This window comes from Cebus imitator, unplaced genomic scaffold (genome assembly GCF_001604975.1).
Source record: "Cebus imitator isolate Cc_AM_T3 unplaced genomic scaffold, Cebus_imitator-1.0 Scaffold375, whole genome shotgun sequence".
Lineage (NCBI taxonomy): Eukaryota > Metazoa > Chordata > Mammalia > Primates > Cebidae > Cebus > Cebus imitator.
The window spans coordinates 1,044,390-1,058,612 of NW_016107690.1; the positions used below are offsets into that span (position 1 = coordinate 1,044,390).

General features: G+C 51.3%; 1 protein-coding gene across 1 annotated transcript in view; it reads right to left on the minus strand.

The window, feature by feature from the left end:
* Nucleotides 1-14,223, minus strand: part of CELF5 (CUGBP Elav-like family member 5) — a 72,545-nt gene that overhangs the window by 43,908 nt on the left and 14,414 nt on the right. The window contains exon 2 of the mRNA XM_037731006.1: nucleotides 4,442-4,524. The gene's annotated coding sequence lies outside the window, so the exon portion shown is untranslated. The remainder of the gene's footprint in view (nucleotides 1-4,441; nucleotides 4,525-14,223) is intronic.

Sequence of the window (14,223 nt, forward strand, 5' to 3'; positions counted from 1 at the left end):
ATGGGTGGATGTGTGGGTGCATGGATGGATGGGTGGATGTGTGGGTGCATGGATGGATAGGTGGATGTGTGGGTGCATGGATGGATGGGTGGATGGGTGGTTGGGTGGACAGATCAATGGTAGATGGATGAATGTGTGGGTGAACGGATGGATGTGTGTCTGGATGGGGGAATGGATGGATAATAGATGTGTGGGTAGGTGGGTAATGAGTAGATGGGTGAGTGAATGGATGCATGGGTGGATGAATGAGTGATGGATGGATGGATGAAAGGATGGGTGGATGGATGGATGGGTGGGTGGGTGGATGGATGGATAAAAAGGCAAATGGTAAACAGATGGATTGATGGATACATGGGTGGACAGGTGAGTGAATGACTAGACAGATGAATGTTAGATGGATGGATGTGTGGGTGCATGGATGGATGGATGGGTGGGTGGGTTGGTGGACAGATGAGTGAGTGAACTAGATAGATGAATGGTAGATGGGTGAATGTGTGGGTGAATGGATGGCTGTGTGGCTGGATGGGGGAATGGATGGATGGATAATAGATGTGTGGGTGAGTACATGGGTAATAAGTAGATGGGTGAATGAATGGATGGATGGATGGGTGGATAAGTGAGCGATGGATGGATGGATGAACTGATGGGTGGATGGATGGATGACTGGATGAATGAATGGAAGAGTGGATGGGTGTGTGAATGGATGGATAAGAGGGTAGATAGTGGATGGATGGATAAATGGTGAGTGGATGGATGGATGGGTAGATGGATGGATGTGTGGCTGTAGGAGAGGATGGGCGGATGATGGAAGTATGGGTGGGTGGGTGAATGGGTAGATGGGTGAGTTAATGGATGGATGGGCAGGTAGATGGATGACAGGTAGCCAGGCAAGCGGACACATGGGCAGATAGGTGATGGGTAGATGAAAGGGTGGATGGATGAGTTTCTGGGCTGGCCTAGGGAGAGTAGGCAGGTAGAGAAGGACAGCCCCTCAAGATGGATGCAGAGAAGGAGCTACTGGTGATTGTGACTGAGTCTCCTCATCTCAAAGTGGTCTCAGATCTAGGACACCAGCCTGGCAAGAAGGGCATGAGGCTTCATGGCTCTTGGTCCTTCCACTGTCTTCCATCTTCTCTTCTGGCTGCCAACAGAGTTCAGAGTCCCACTTTGGCCCGCAAGAGGAAGAGAACAGGTTCCAAGGTCCCTACAGCCTCAGACAGTGGAAGAGAGACTAGGTTTGGGTCTCAGTTAACTTCATCAGGGAAATGGGGACAAGGGAATGGGGGAGAAGTGCTTAGCTGGGGGACTCCTTAGAAGTTCTGGTAAATCTCCGTGTATGTTCAGATTTCTCTGGACAGAAGGGCCAGAGCTTCCACCCAGGACCTGATACCATGCAAAAATATGGTCCGCTAAACTCAGAGGAATTAGGCAACAGCACAGGGGCTGATCACTAGCACAGGGTCTGGAGTCAGACCATGAAGGTCCAAATCCCCACTCTGCCGCTTGCAGGCTGCCTAACCTTAGACAAGTCCAGTGTTGAGCTGGTCTGTTCCTCTAGTTCCTCCCTCCACCTTTTCCCACCCTGCTCTGCATCCCTGGGCTCCTGGTGCTAGAATGTGGTAGAAACGATGGTGTGTAATTCTGAGGCTAGGGCTTAAAGGGCACTGTGAATTTCTCCTTGATCACCCTTTGGTTATGTGCTCTGGGGGAAGATGCCATGTTGTGAGGAAGCTCAAGCAGCACTGCGGAGAAGCCCACGTGGTGAGGAGCTGAGGCCTCCTGCCAACAGTCACCAGAGGAAGCCAGCTCAGAAGCAGACTCCTCAACCATAAATTCCTGCTGACATCTTGGCTGTAACGTCAGGAGAGACCCTGAGCCAGGATTATGCAGGAAACTCACTCCCAAATTCCTGACCCCTGGTAGCTGTGAGATAACAAGTGCTTATTGTTTGAAATCTCTATTTGGGGGATAATTTGTTATGCAGCAATAAATAACTAATATGGTCCTTAGGACTCTGCTGTGCCCTGGCACTAATCTATACGGACTGACCTGCCCCCCAGCTTCTCTAGTTCGATTGTTTGTTTGGTTGTGGGGGTTTTATCGTGTGTGTGTGTGTGTGTGTGTGTGTGTGTGTGTGTGTTCTGAGTTTGTTGTTGTTGTTGTTGTTGTTGTTGTTTTGAGATAGAGTCTCGCTCTGTCACCAGGCGCCAGGCTGGAGTGCGGTGGCGCGATCTCAGCTCACTGCAACCTCTACCTCCCGGGTTCAAGCAATTCTCCTGCCTCAGCCTCCCGAGTAGCTGGGACTACAGGCACCTGCCACCACGCCCAGCTCATTTTTGTATTTTTTCAGTAGAAATGAGGTTTCACCATGTTGGCCAGGATGGTCTCAATCTCTTGACCTTGTGTTCCACCCACCTCAGCCTCCCAAAGTGCTGGGATTACAGGTGTGAGCCACCGCACCTGGCCATGTATTTTTTTTAATGTATTTTTTTAAGCTTCTGGTTGGTTTGGGGAGGCACTGGCAGAAGTTCCAAGGTGAAGAGTGAATTCAGGGAATTTATCCGCAGACTCTAGATCACTTTTGCACATGCTGTTCTTCTGCCGGGTGTGTCCTTTCATGCCATCTTTCAGGTTTTTTCTCAAATGTCACCTCCTCAGTGAAGCCCTCCATGATCACTTCCTCTACAAATTGCTGCCCCACCCTGCCCTGATATTCTCTTCCAGTGCTGAAGATCAGAGAGGTTAAGTCACTGGCTCACTGTCACACAGGAAGGATGGGGCTGAGAAACAAGCCCACAGATGTGGCCGTCAGACCCCATGTTCTAACTTGCATCACGTCACACCCAAAAGAGGGGTTGCCTATTCTTCAAGACGAAGCAGAGGCCACCCTCATGCCCAGAACCTTCCGACGCTCATTGAGAATCAAGTCAAACTCATGCCATGACCTCTGGAACCCCCGGAAGGCGCATGTCAGATTTCCTACAGTGAGCCAAGCACAGTTGGCTACGAATACCCTGATTTCCTTGAATGCTGAAAGGTCCCTGAGAATTCCAGAGGGAAGGGTGAGCTCCCTGCCCCAGGGCTCATGAGGTGGGGTGCCATGGCTCACTGTGGTTGCTTCGGCCTCCATCAAGAGGCATTGCCTGGGGACCTGGATTGGCTGGCTCAGGGGGAACCACTCATGCTTCACTGGGGGCAGGGACCTCCTGCCCACCCAAAGTGTGATCCCAGCACTTTGGGAGGTGAAAGCAGGAGGAGCTTTTGAGCCAGGAGTTTGGGGTCAGGTCGGGAAACATAATGAGACCCCATCTCTACAAAAATTTAAAAGTTAGCCAGGTGTAATGGTGTGCACCTGCAGTCCCGGCTACTCAGAAGGTGGGAGGATCACTTGACCCCAGAAGATGGAGTCTGCAGTGAGCCACTGCACTCCAGCCTGGGCAACAGAGCAAGATCCTGTCTCAAAAAGGTGAAAATAAACAGAAACTCATCAGAGTCAGCACCCAGGCCAGCCTCCTCTGCAGATAGGAATACTGATTAAGAAGACCCTGTGTTGGCTGAGCATGGTGGCTCATGCAGGTAATCCCAGCACTTTGGGAGGCCGAGGTGGGCAGATCACTTGAGATCAAGGGTTTGAGACCAGCCTGGCCAACATGGTAAAACCCTGTCACTACTAAAAATACAAAAATTAGCCGGGCATGGTGGTGTGTGCCTGTAATCCTAGCTACACAGGAGGCTGAGGCAGGAGAATCGCTTGAACCCGGGAGGTGGAAGTTGCAGTGAGCCAAGATCACGCCACTGCACTACAGCCTGGGTGACAGAGCAAGACTCCATCTCAAAACAAAAACAAAAACAAAAACGAAGAAGCTTTTGTGTTTGGAACTGTGGCTCCATTTGCACCATAAGAACAAGCGGGGAAAATCCTTTTCCTTTTTACAATGAGAAGCAGGCAGGGTCTACACTCCTCCCCGTGGTCCACATGGCCCTCAGCGACCAGCCCTGTCACCTCCCGTCTTTCCCCGCTTCCTGCCTCCCCCTCCTCACTGTGTTCCAGCCACACGGGCCTCCTCCCTGTTCCTCCAAAATGCCAGGCATGGTCCTGTCCCAGGGCCTTGGCACATGCTGTGCCCTCTGCCTGCTAATGCCTCCTTATCCTTCAGGTGTCAGCTCAATGACATTAACACACTGGGGCAGGTGCCCTTGTGCAGTGTACAACCTGCACAACTACACACAACCACTCTGGTATAAAATATAGAGTGCGGCACACAGTAGGCACTCAATAAATGCACAGTCTGATGTGATTTCTATCTCTCTGCTCCTCACACCGCTATCTGAGTCCAGAGACACACAGAACTCACAGCCAATCTCAGAAAAGCCATGGCCCTCACCCCAAACTGAGAGCAGTCCCCCATCCCGTCCTCCCCAGACACCACACAGGACTCACTCCGGGCAAGGTCTTCTGCTCGTGCAGGGCAGTCTGAGCTTTGATGGCGGAATCCCTGGCACAGTAGGTGAGGAAGGCACAGCCTGGAAGGGAGAGAAACGGGTGTTAAGAGAGCAGGTGCGGCCGGGCGCGGTGGCTCAAGCCTGTAATCCCAGCACTTTGGGAGGCCGAGGTGGGTGGATCACGAGGTCAAGAGATCGAGACCATCCTGGTCAACACGGTGAAACCCCGTCTCTACTAAAAATACAAAACATTAGCTGGGCATGGTGGCGCGTGCCTGTAATCCCAGCTACTCAGGAGGCTGAGGCAGGAGAATTGTCTGAACCCAGGAGGCGGAGGTAGCGGTGAGCTGAGATCGCGCCATTGCACTCCAGCCTGGGTAACAAGAGCGAAACTCCGTCTCAAAAAAAAAAAAAAAGAGAGCAGGTGCACATCGACGGTCACAGCAGCACCACTCACAGTGGCCACAAGGTGGCAGCAACCCGAGTGTCCCTCAACAGATGCATAGATCAACACAACTTGGTGAATCCGCACAATGGAGTATTATTCAGCCATGAAAAGGAAGGAAACTCTGACACAGGCTGTAACACGGATGCACCTTGAGGACATCACGCTCAGTGAAATAAGCCAGACACAGAAGGGCAAATCCTGTGTGATTCTACTCCTGGGAGGTCCCTACAGTCGTCAGATTCACAGAGACAGAAAATAGGATGGGGTGGGGGTGTGGGGCGCTGAGGAGGGGGTGGGGAATGAATGTTTCATGGGAATAGAGTTTCCGTTTGGGAAGATGAGAAAGCTCTGGAGACGGTCGTGGTGATGGCTGCACAACCGTGTGAATGTGCTTGATGCCACCGAGCTGTGCATTTAAACATTTAAGTTGTGTATATCGTACTACTATTTTAAAAAAGCAAAAGAGAAGAGGATTCTGGAGCCACCTTGTTTCTGGAGAAGACAGTCGAACTGGCTCCGTGTCTTCCCACACCTTCCGCCCCTGCACACACATACAACCTCCAAAGGGTGAGACCAGGAAGAGGGAGAGAGGAGGCCCAGCCATGAACGAAGTCAGTGGTCTCAGCTCACTGCAACCTCTGCCTCCTGGGCTCAAGCGATTCTCCTGCCCAGCCTCCCCAGTAGCTACGATTACAGGCCTCCGCCACCACGCCCGGCTAATTTTCATAGCTGAGCTCAGAGAAGAGATGCTGAGAACCCTGGACAAGGCGGGGTGAGGGGTGTGAGCAGAGGGGCTGCCCAGCAGGGAGAATGGGGAGGGCACCAGTGGTCCCAGAAAGATGGAAGAAGCCCTGGCACTGGGATAGGGGGCAGTGGGCTCTGTCACTGACCAGCTACCAACCAGTAGCCTTGGATCAGGCGCTCCCCATATTGGGCCTCAGTTTCCTCCATCAGAAGGAGGGAGGATGGTCTGAGACGACTACAAGATGGACCAGCCAATGAGTGGGGGTGGAGCTTGAGGGGGCGTGGCAAAGGGCCACAAAGAGGCATGTTGGCAAAGAGCAGGACCAATCAGGAGAGGTGAGGGGTGGGGCCAGCCCATGGGGGAGGCGAGGGGCGGGGCCATCCCTGGAGTGGCCCAGAGTGAGAGTGTGATTGGGCGACATTAGGGGTGAGAGGTGAGGGATGGGGCCAGCTCTGGAATGGCACAGAATGAGAGTGTGATTGGGCAACATTAGGGGTGAGAGGTGAGGGGCGGGGCCAGCCCTGGAGTGGCTGTGATTGGGCGACATTAGGGATGAGAGACCAGAGACATTGACAGTGACAAAGACAAGGCACAAGCAAGTCAGGAGAACCCGCCCACTCCCTGAAAGCCTTATTAGATCAAAAGCATTTTGAAAGATGTTTGCCCGAGGTGGGATAGGGATTGCACACAGAAGGTCAGGGGTCCTGGGATGGACCCAGGGGACTGAGTGGACCTGTTTGGGGACATGTGAAATGAGACCATCGCTGCCTGCTCCGATGTTGTCAAACCCTATGTTCACCCTCAAACCCTGTCCCCTATGGTCCCTGGTCTCTCTGCTTGCTACCCTCCCAGGGACACTCTGTGCCGGGCTCCGTGGTGTCCACTTCTGCTCCAGGCAGGAGCTAATTAAAGTGGCCACCTGCTGGTCGCTCCCACCAGCTGGGCTGCGTGATGGGGAATGGGGAGGGAATCCGAGGGAATCCCACCCCAGATCCGAGAAGTCCCCTGGAACCCTGGAGGTACCAGGCAGAGCTGAAAATGGTTTCCAGCATTAAAAAAATAAACTTGTGGTAAGAATGTAAAATGGTATGGCTGCTGTGAAACAGCATCACACGGGACCCAGCGATTCCACTTCTGGGTGCATATCCAGAAGAATTGAAAGCAGGGACGCACACAGAGATATTTGTATAACAATGTCATAGCAGTAAGATTCACAGTAGCCAGAAGGCGGAAGCAACCCAAAGTCCATCCACAGATGAATGGATCAATACAATATGGCCGACGCACACAATGGAATATTATCCAGCCACAAAAAGAAAGGAAACTCTGACACCTGATACAACGTGGGTGAACCCCGAGATCATCATGTTCAGTGAAATAAGCCAGTCACAAAAGGACAGACAGGGGCTTCATAGGAGGACCACGGTGCAGTCAGATTTACAGAGAAGGAAAGTAGGATGGGGGGATCCCAGGGGCTGGGGGCTGGGGTCGGGAGTGAGTGTTTCATGGGGACAGAGTTTCAGTTCGGGAAGATGACAACATTCTGGAGGCCAGGCAGGGTGACTCTCGCCTTTAATCCCAGAACTTTAGGAGGCCAAGGCAGGAGGATCACTTGAGCCCAGGAGTTGTGGAGGCTGCAGTGAGCTATGATCGTGCCACTGCATTCCAGCCTAGGTAACAGAGTGAGACCCTGTCTCTAAAATAAGAGTTCTAGAAATGATTGTGGTGATGATTGCATGACAATGTGAGTATACTTAATGCCACTGAATGCTATGCTTAAAAATGGTTAAGACAGGCTGGGTGAGGTGGCTCATGCCTGTAATCCCAGCACTTTGGGAGGCAGAGGCGGGTGAATCACCTGAGGTCAGGAGTTTGAGACCAGTCTGGCCAACTGGTGAAACCTCTTCTCTACTAAAAATACAAAAAAAATTAGCCAGGCATGGTTGTGGGTGCCTGTAATCCCAGCACTTTGGGAGGCTGAGGCAGAAGGATCGCTTGAGTTCACAATTTCAAGACCAGCCTTGGCAACATGGCGAAACCCCATCTCTATAAAAAATACAAAAATTAGCTGGGTGTGGTGGTGTGCACCTGTAGTCCTAGCTACTCGGGAGGCCAAGGCAGAAGGATCTCTTAAACCCAGGGTATGGAGGTTGCAATGACCTGTGATTGTGCCACTGCACTCCAGCCTGGGTGACAGGGCCAGATCCATCGCAACAACAATGAAAGTAGAAAGTAGCAGCCACCAGAAATCCCAGTGTCCCTCACCCCAGCACAACCCCCTCCATCCTGCGGGGGTAACCACTCCGGCTCTTGTGTATGCCTTCATTATGCTGTCCCCACCATGTGCACATCACATATCAATGTGATTGATTGCTTCCTGTTTTTGAACTTACATGAATGAAATCATGGCACAGGTCCACCCTTGTGTCCAGCCTCTTTCATTCAATACACAGTCAACGACATGTAGTTGTGTGTATCAGGGGTTAGTTCCTTTTTGTTTCGGGGTAGTATTGTGTCCTAGGAATATACTACAAATTGCTCATCCATTCTCCTGCAGGTGAGCATTCCATTCGGGTTGTTTGCTGTTTGGGGCAATTATGAATGAAGTGGCTCTGCAACATTCTTGTCCATTTTTTTTTTTTGAGGCAGGGTCTTGCTCTGTTGCCCAAGCTGGAGTGCAGTGATATGATCATGGCTCACTGCAGCCTCCACCTCTCAGGCTCAAGTGATCCTCTGGCCTCAGCCTCCCAAAGTGCTGGGACCACAGGTGCATGGCACCACACCCAGCCGTTATTACTGTTATTGTAGAGACAGGGTCTTGCTATGTTGCCAAGGCTGGTCCTAAACTCTTGGGCTCAAGTGATCCTCCTGCCTTGGCTTCCCAGAGTGCTGGAATTATAGGCATAAGCCACTGCACCCAACCTTGCCCATACACACACACATACACACACACACACACACACACACACACACACACACACACATATATATATATATATATATATATATATATAGAGAGAGAGAGAGAGAGAGAGAGAGAGAGAGGCTGATTCTCCACCTATCACCCAGGCTGGAGTGCAGTGGCACAATCTCAGCTCACTGCAAACTCCCCCTCCCAGGTTCAAGTGATTCTCTTGCCTCAACCTCCTGAGTAGCTGGGATTACAGGTGTCCACCACCACACCCGGCTAATTTTTGTATTTTTAGTAGAGACAGGATTTCACCATGTTGACCAAGCTGGTCTCGAACTCCTGACCTCAAGTGATCTGCCCGCCTTGGCCTCCCAAATTGCTGGGATCCTAGGCATGAGCCACCGCGCCCAGCCTTGTCCACATATTTTAATGCAAAAAGCATACCCAGGAGGGAAGTGCTGGCCACAAGACAGGCGTGTGTCTAATTTTCATTGATTTCCAAAGAGTTTTGTGAAGTGGGTTGTGCCCATGTCGGGCTCTATTAGTGCTTCATCTTCACTAACACTTGGTTTTTGCCAACCTTTTAAATGCCAGTCATTAAGGTGGGCGTGCAGTTGTGTTTCATTGAGATTGTAATGCACCTTCCAAGAAGCATCAATGAACCTGGGCACCTTGTCACTTTGGAGGAGCTCTTCACAGAGTCTATGTGTGTGTCTTTCCTGTTGTGATTGCTGTATCTAATTGTTTTCTTCTGGATGTTTCTGTTTTCTGAATTTTATTCCCCAAGCTCTTCAAAAGAACTACACTAAGACAATTAGTCCTAAGGCCTGAGAGAGATCAGTCTTGATTGGCAAGAAATTGGGCTGCAGGCAGATGTAAAATAAGGGTAAAAACCTTCTTCCTAGGTCCCTGCCTTTTGGGGGGGGGCTTGTGGAGTCCTTATCTGCAGGGTTTGGAGGGTGGTGGCCCTAGGAGAGTAGGGGGTGGGTAGGTGCTCTGAGCAACATTTAAAGTTATCAGCCCCAGAGTCTGGGAGCTCTGCAGTGAAAGGGAAAGAAACACCACGCACACGCACACACACACACACACACACACACACACACACACACACAGATGCATACACACACCACATACTACACACACACACAGATGTGTACACATACCACACACAAACGCAGACAAGACACATGCACACACCACACACCACACATACTACACACAAACACTCATGCACAAGTGCATACACACACCACACATTACACACACATACACACAATGCATGCACACCACACTACACACATACAGGTGCATGCACACACCACACACTACACACATACACACAGACGCATGTACACATCACACACTACACACACACACACACACACACACACACACACACACACACATGCACAATGCAATGCATGCACACCACACACGCTACACACACACAGGCCCATGCACACGCCACACACAGACGCATGCTCACAAAAGCCCATCCTGCCGCTGTCCCTGGTGCTGAAACTCTTCCTTATGGCTTCCCTGATGTCTGGGCCCAACCTCTTCTTGGCCTCTTTGCTTGTCATTTCTAGTTGGTAAAAATGCGTAATGTTTACCCACTTCCGGATTAATAGAACTCTGATTCACAGTTCCTGTTATGGGATGAATGTGTTTCTCCCCCTCTCCAAATTCATAAATTGCAGTCCTAACCCCCAAGACCTCCGAATGTGACTTTTATCTGGAAATGGGGTCACTGCAGATGGCATTCGTCAACGTGAGGTCATTAGGGTGGGCCCCGCTCCAGAAAGACTGGTGTCCTTATAAAAATGGAAAACTAGACACAGAAACACATACGGGCAGGGAGACGTGAAGACGGAGGCGGAGATGGGGAGACGCGTTTACAAGACAAGGAACACTACAGGGTAACGGCCGGGAATAAACGCTCCCTGACAGCCTCAGAAGGAATCAGTCCTACCAACACGTTGATCTCAAACCTCTGGCCTCCAGAACTGAGTGAAAACAAATGACTATGTTTAAACAACCCTGTCCGTGGTGCGTGGCAGCCCCTGCAAACCCATACAGTTCCCCATCAGCACAGACCTGCAGTGATGTTAATAAAGTCCACTGGGCCAGGCGTGGTGGCTCACACCTGGAATCCCAGCACCTTGGGAGGCCAAGGCAGAAGGATCACTGGAGCCCGGGAGTTCAAAGAACAGCCTGGGCAACACAGTGAAATTCTGTCTCTACAGATAATTTTTAAAAATAGCTGGGTGTTGTGACACACACCTGTGGTCCCAGCTACTCAGGAGGCCGAGGCGGGAGAATCGCTTGAGCCTGGGCAGTGGAGGCTGCAGTGAGCCATGACTGCACCACTGACTCAGTTAATATTCAGAGTAACCCTATGAAGTAGCTGCCGGCACTGATTCCAACTTACAGACGATAGGCGGAGGTACAGAGAGGGGAAGCGGCTTGCCCAAGGTCACACAGGTGGTAAGTACAATGTTCAGGCTTTATTATTTTTTTTAAATATATATATATTTTTTAAATACGGGGTTTCACCATGTTGGTCAGGCAGGTCTTGAACCCCCGACCTCAGGTGATCCGCCCGCCTTGGCCTCCAAAGTGCTTGGATTACAGGTGTGAGCCACCGTGCCCGGCTTACTTATTATTATTATTATTATTATTATTTGAGATGGAGTCTCACTCTGTTGCCCAGACTGGAGTACAGCGGCGCCATCTCAACTCACTGCAACCACCATTTCCCAGGTTCAAATGACTCTCCTGTCTCAACCCCCTGAGTAGCTGGGATTACAGGTGCCTGCCACCAAGCCCAGCTAATTTTTTTCTTTCTTTTTTTTTTTTAATTGAGATGGAGTTTTGCTCTTGTCACCCAGGTTCAAGTGCAATGGCATGATCTCAGCTCACTGCAACCTCCCCCCTTGAAGTGATTCTCCTGCCTCAGCCTCCCGAGTAGTGGGATTATAGGCACACACCACTAGGCCCAGCTAATTTTTTTGTATTTTTAGTAGAGACAGAGTTTCGCCATGTTGGCCAGGCTGTTCTCCAACTCTTAACCTCAGGTGATCCACCCGCCTTGGCCTCCCAAAGTGTTGGGATTACAGACATGAGCCACTGTGCCTGGCCAATTTTTTGTATTTTTAGTAGTGACGGGATCTCACCATGTTGGCCAGGCTGGTCTTGAACTCCTGACCTCAATCAATCCGCCCACCTCAGCCTCCCAAAGCGCTGGGATTACAGGCATGAGCCACCGTGCCCGGCCAAATGTTCAGGGCTTAAACCTAGGTAGTCTAGTTCTGCATACCGCGCACTAACCACTGAGCTCCATGGCCTGGTGTTCGCATCTTTTCCAAAATTCTCCCCTGAGGCATGTGAGGAAGGACATGCCCTCTTGCTATACCTGCTTCTTTAGAAATAACCTTAAAATAGTGCCACCTTGGGCCTTGCATGGTGGCTCACGCCTATAATCCCAACACTTTGGGAAGCCAAGGCAGGCAGATCACGTAGGGTCGGGAGTTCAAGACCAGCCTGGCCAACATGGTGAAACCCCAACTCTACTAAAAATACAAAAATTAGCCAGGCCTGCTGGCATGTGCCTGTGGTCCCAGCTACATGGGAGGCTGAGGCACGAGAATCGCTGGAACCCAGAACGAGGTCGCCGTGAGCCAAGATCACGCCACTGCACTCCAGCCTGGGCAACAGATCGAAACTCTGCCTCAAAAAAAAAAAAAAAAGTGTGTGGCAGGAGGTGGGAGATGCCATTGGAGGGGACAGATAGGGGTGAAAGTCTTTGAGCAACAGGCAAAGAACTGTTGGACTGGTGTCAAGGGTGGGGGAGCCATAGAAGGTGTTTGAGCAGGGGTGGGGCACAGTCAGAGGTGTGTTCAGGAAAGAGCCTCCCAGGGCCAGCACAAAGAAGGGACTGGAGCGCCGGACAAAAGGCTGGAGGCCAGCGAGGAGGCAGAGTCAAGGTCAGGACGGGAGAAGGTAAAGACTGAGCCAGGAGGGGCGTGGAGACAGAGACAGAAACATCTAAGGCAGGGCTTTGGTGGGGGGGGAGGGAGGGGAGGGAAAAGGCAAGATGGGTGGCTGGGACACGGTTGGATCGTGGCGTCTGAGGATGTAATGGGTTGAATGGTGGTTCCCCAAATGAGCTACGTTCATCCTGAGCCTGGGCAACATAGTGAGATCCCAACTCTACTAAAATTTTTTTTAAAAGTTAGCCAGGTATGGTGGCTCACCCCTGTAGTTCCAACTATTCGGGAGGCAAGGGTGGGAGGATGGCTTGGGCCCAGGAGTGTGAGACCAGCCTGGGCAACACACTAAGACCCTGTCTGTAGTAAAAATCAAAAACAATTAGCCAGGCATGGTGGTGCACACTTGCAGTCCCAGCTACTCGGGAGACAGAGGCAGGAGGATTGCTGGAATCCAGGAGTTTGTGCCAGCATGGGCAACACAGTGAGACCTTGTCTCTACTAAAAATAAAAAAAAAAAAATGAGCATGTCGTGGTGGTTCATGACTAAGGAGGCCAAGGCGGGAGGATTCCTCGAGCCTGGCAGGTCGAGGCTGCAGCAAGCTAGGATCATACCACTACACTCCAACCTGGGTGACGGAGTGAGACCCTGTCTCAAAAAATAAAAATAAAAAATTAAAGATACGGCCACTCTGGAAATGTGACCTGATTTGGAAAAACAGACTTTGCAGATTTCAATAAGGATCTTGGGATGGAATCATCCTAGATGAAGGGGGGCCCCCCAAGTCCAAGGAAAAGTGTCCTTTTCTATTTATTTTGAGACAGAGTGTCACTCTGTCGCTCACGCTGGAGTGCAGTGGCGCAATCTCGGCTCACTGCAACCTCCACCTCCCGGGTTCAAGGGATCCTCCTGCCTCAGCCTCCCGAGGAGCTAGGATTACAGGCACCTGCCACCACGCCTGGCTAATTTTGTATTTTTAGTAGAGATGGGGCTTTGCCATGTTGGCCAGGTTGGTCTCGAACTCCTGACCTCAAGTGATCCACCCGTCTCGGCCTCCCAAACTGCTGGCATTATAGGCGTGAGCCACCGCGCGCAGCCTCAAGTGTCCTTATAACATAGAGGAGAGGGGACGCAGATGCAGAGACAACGGAGCAGAGACCACAGCGATGCATCCACTAGCCAAGGACACCCGGAGTCCCGAGAAGCTAAGTGCAAGAAGGACCCTCTCCTAGTGCCTTGGAGAAAGCGACGCCCTGCCCACACCTTGACCGTTGACATCTGGCCTCAAGGACTGGGAGAAGCTGTTCCAAGCCCCCCAGTTTGTGGTCATTTGTTATAGAATCCTCAGGACAACAAACTCAGCTGGGAACCCAGGAGGAGATACACTTTGGAAGGAAGACATGGACCCCGGTTTGGGTCCTGTGGGGTCTCAGGGTTTGGGGGATATCAAGGGAAGTACTGTCAGAGGCACCTGAACCAGAGCAACTCCATCTTGAATAGAGGCTTAGGGGCTGGGGTTACAGGCTCACGCTACCACCGCCCGGCTAATTTTTGCATTTTTAGTAGAGAGCGGGTTTCACCATGTTGGCCAGGCTGGTCTTGAACCGCTGACCTCCAATGATCCATCTATCTCAGCCTCCCAAAGTGCTGGAATGACAGGTGTGAGCCACTGCACTCGGCCAAGTT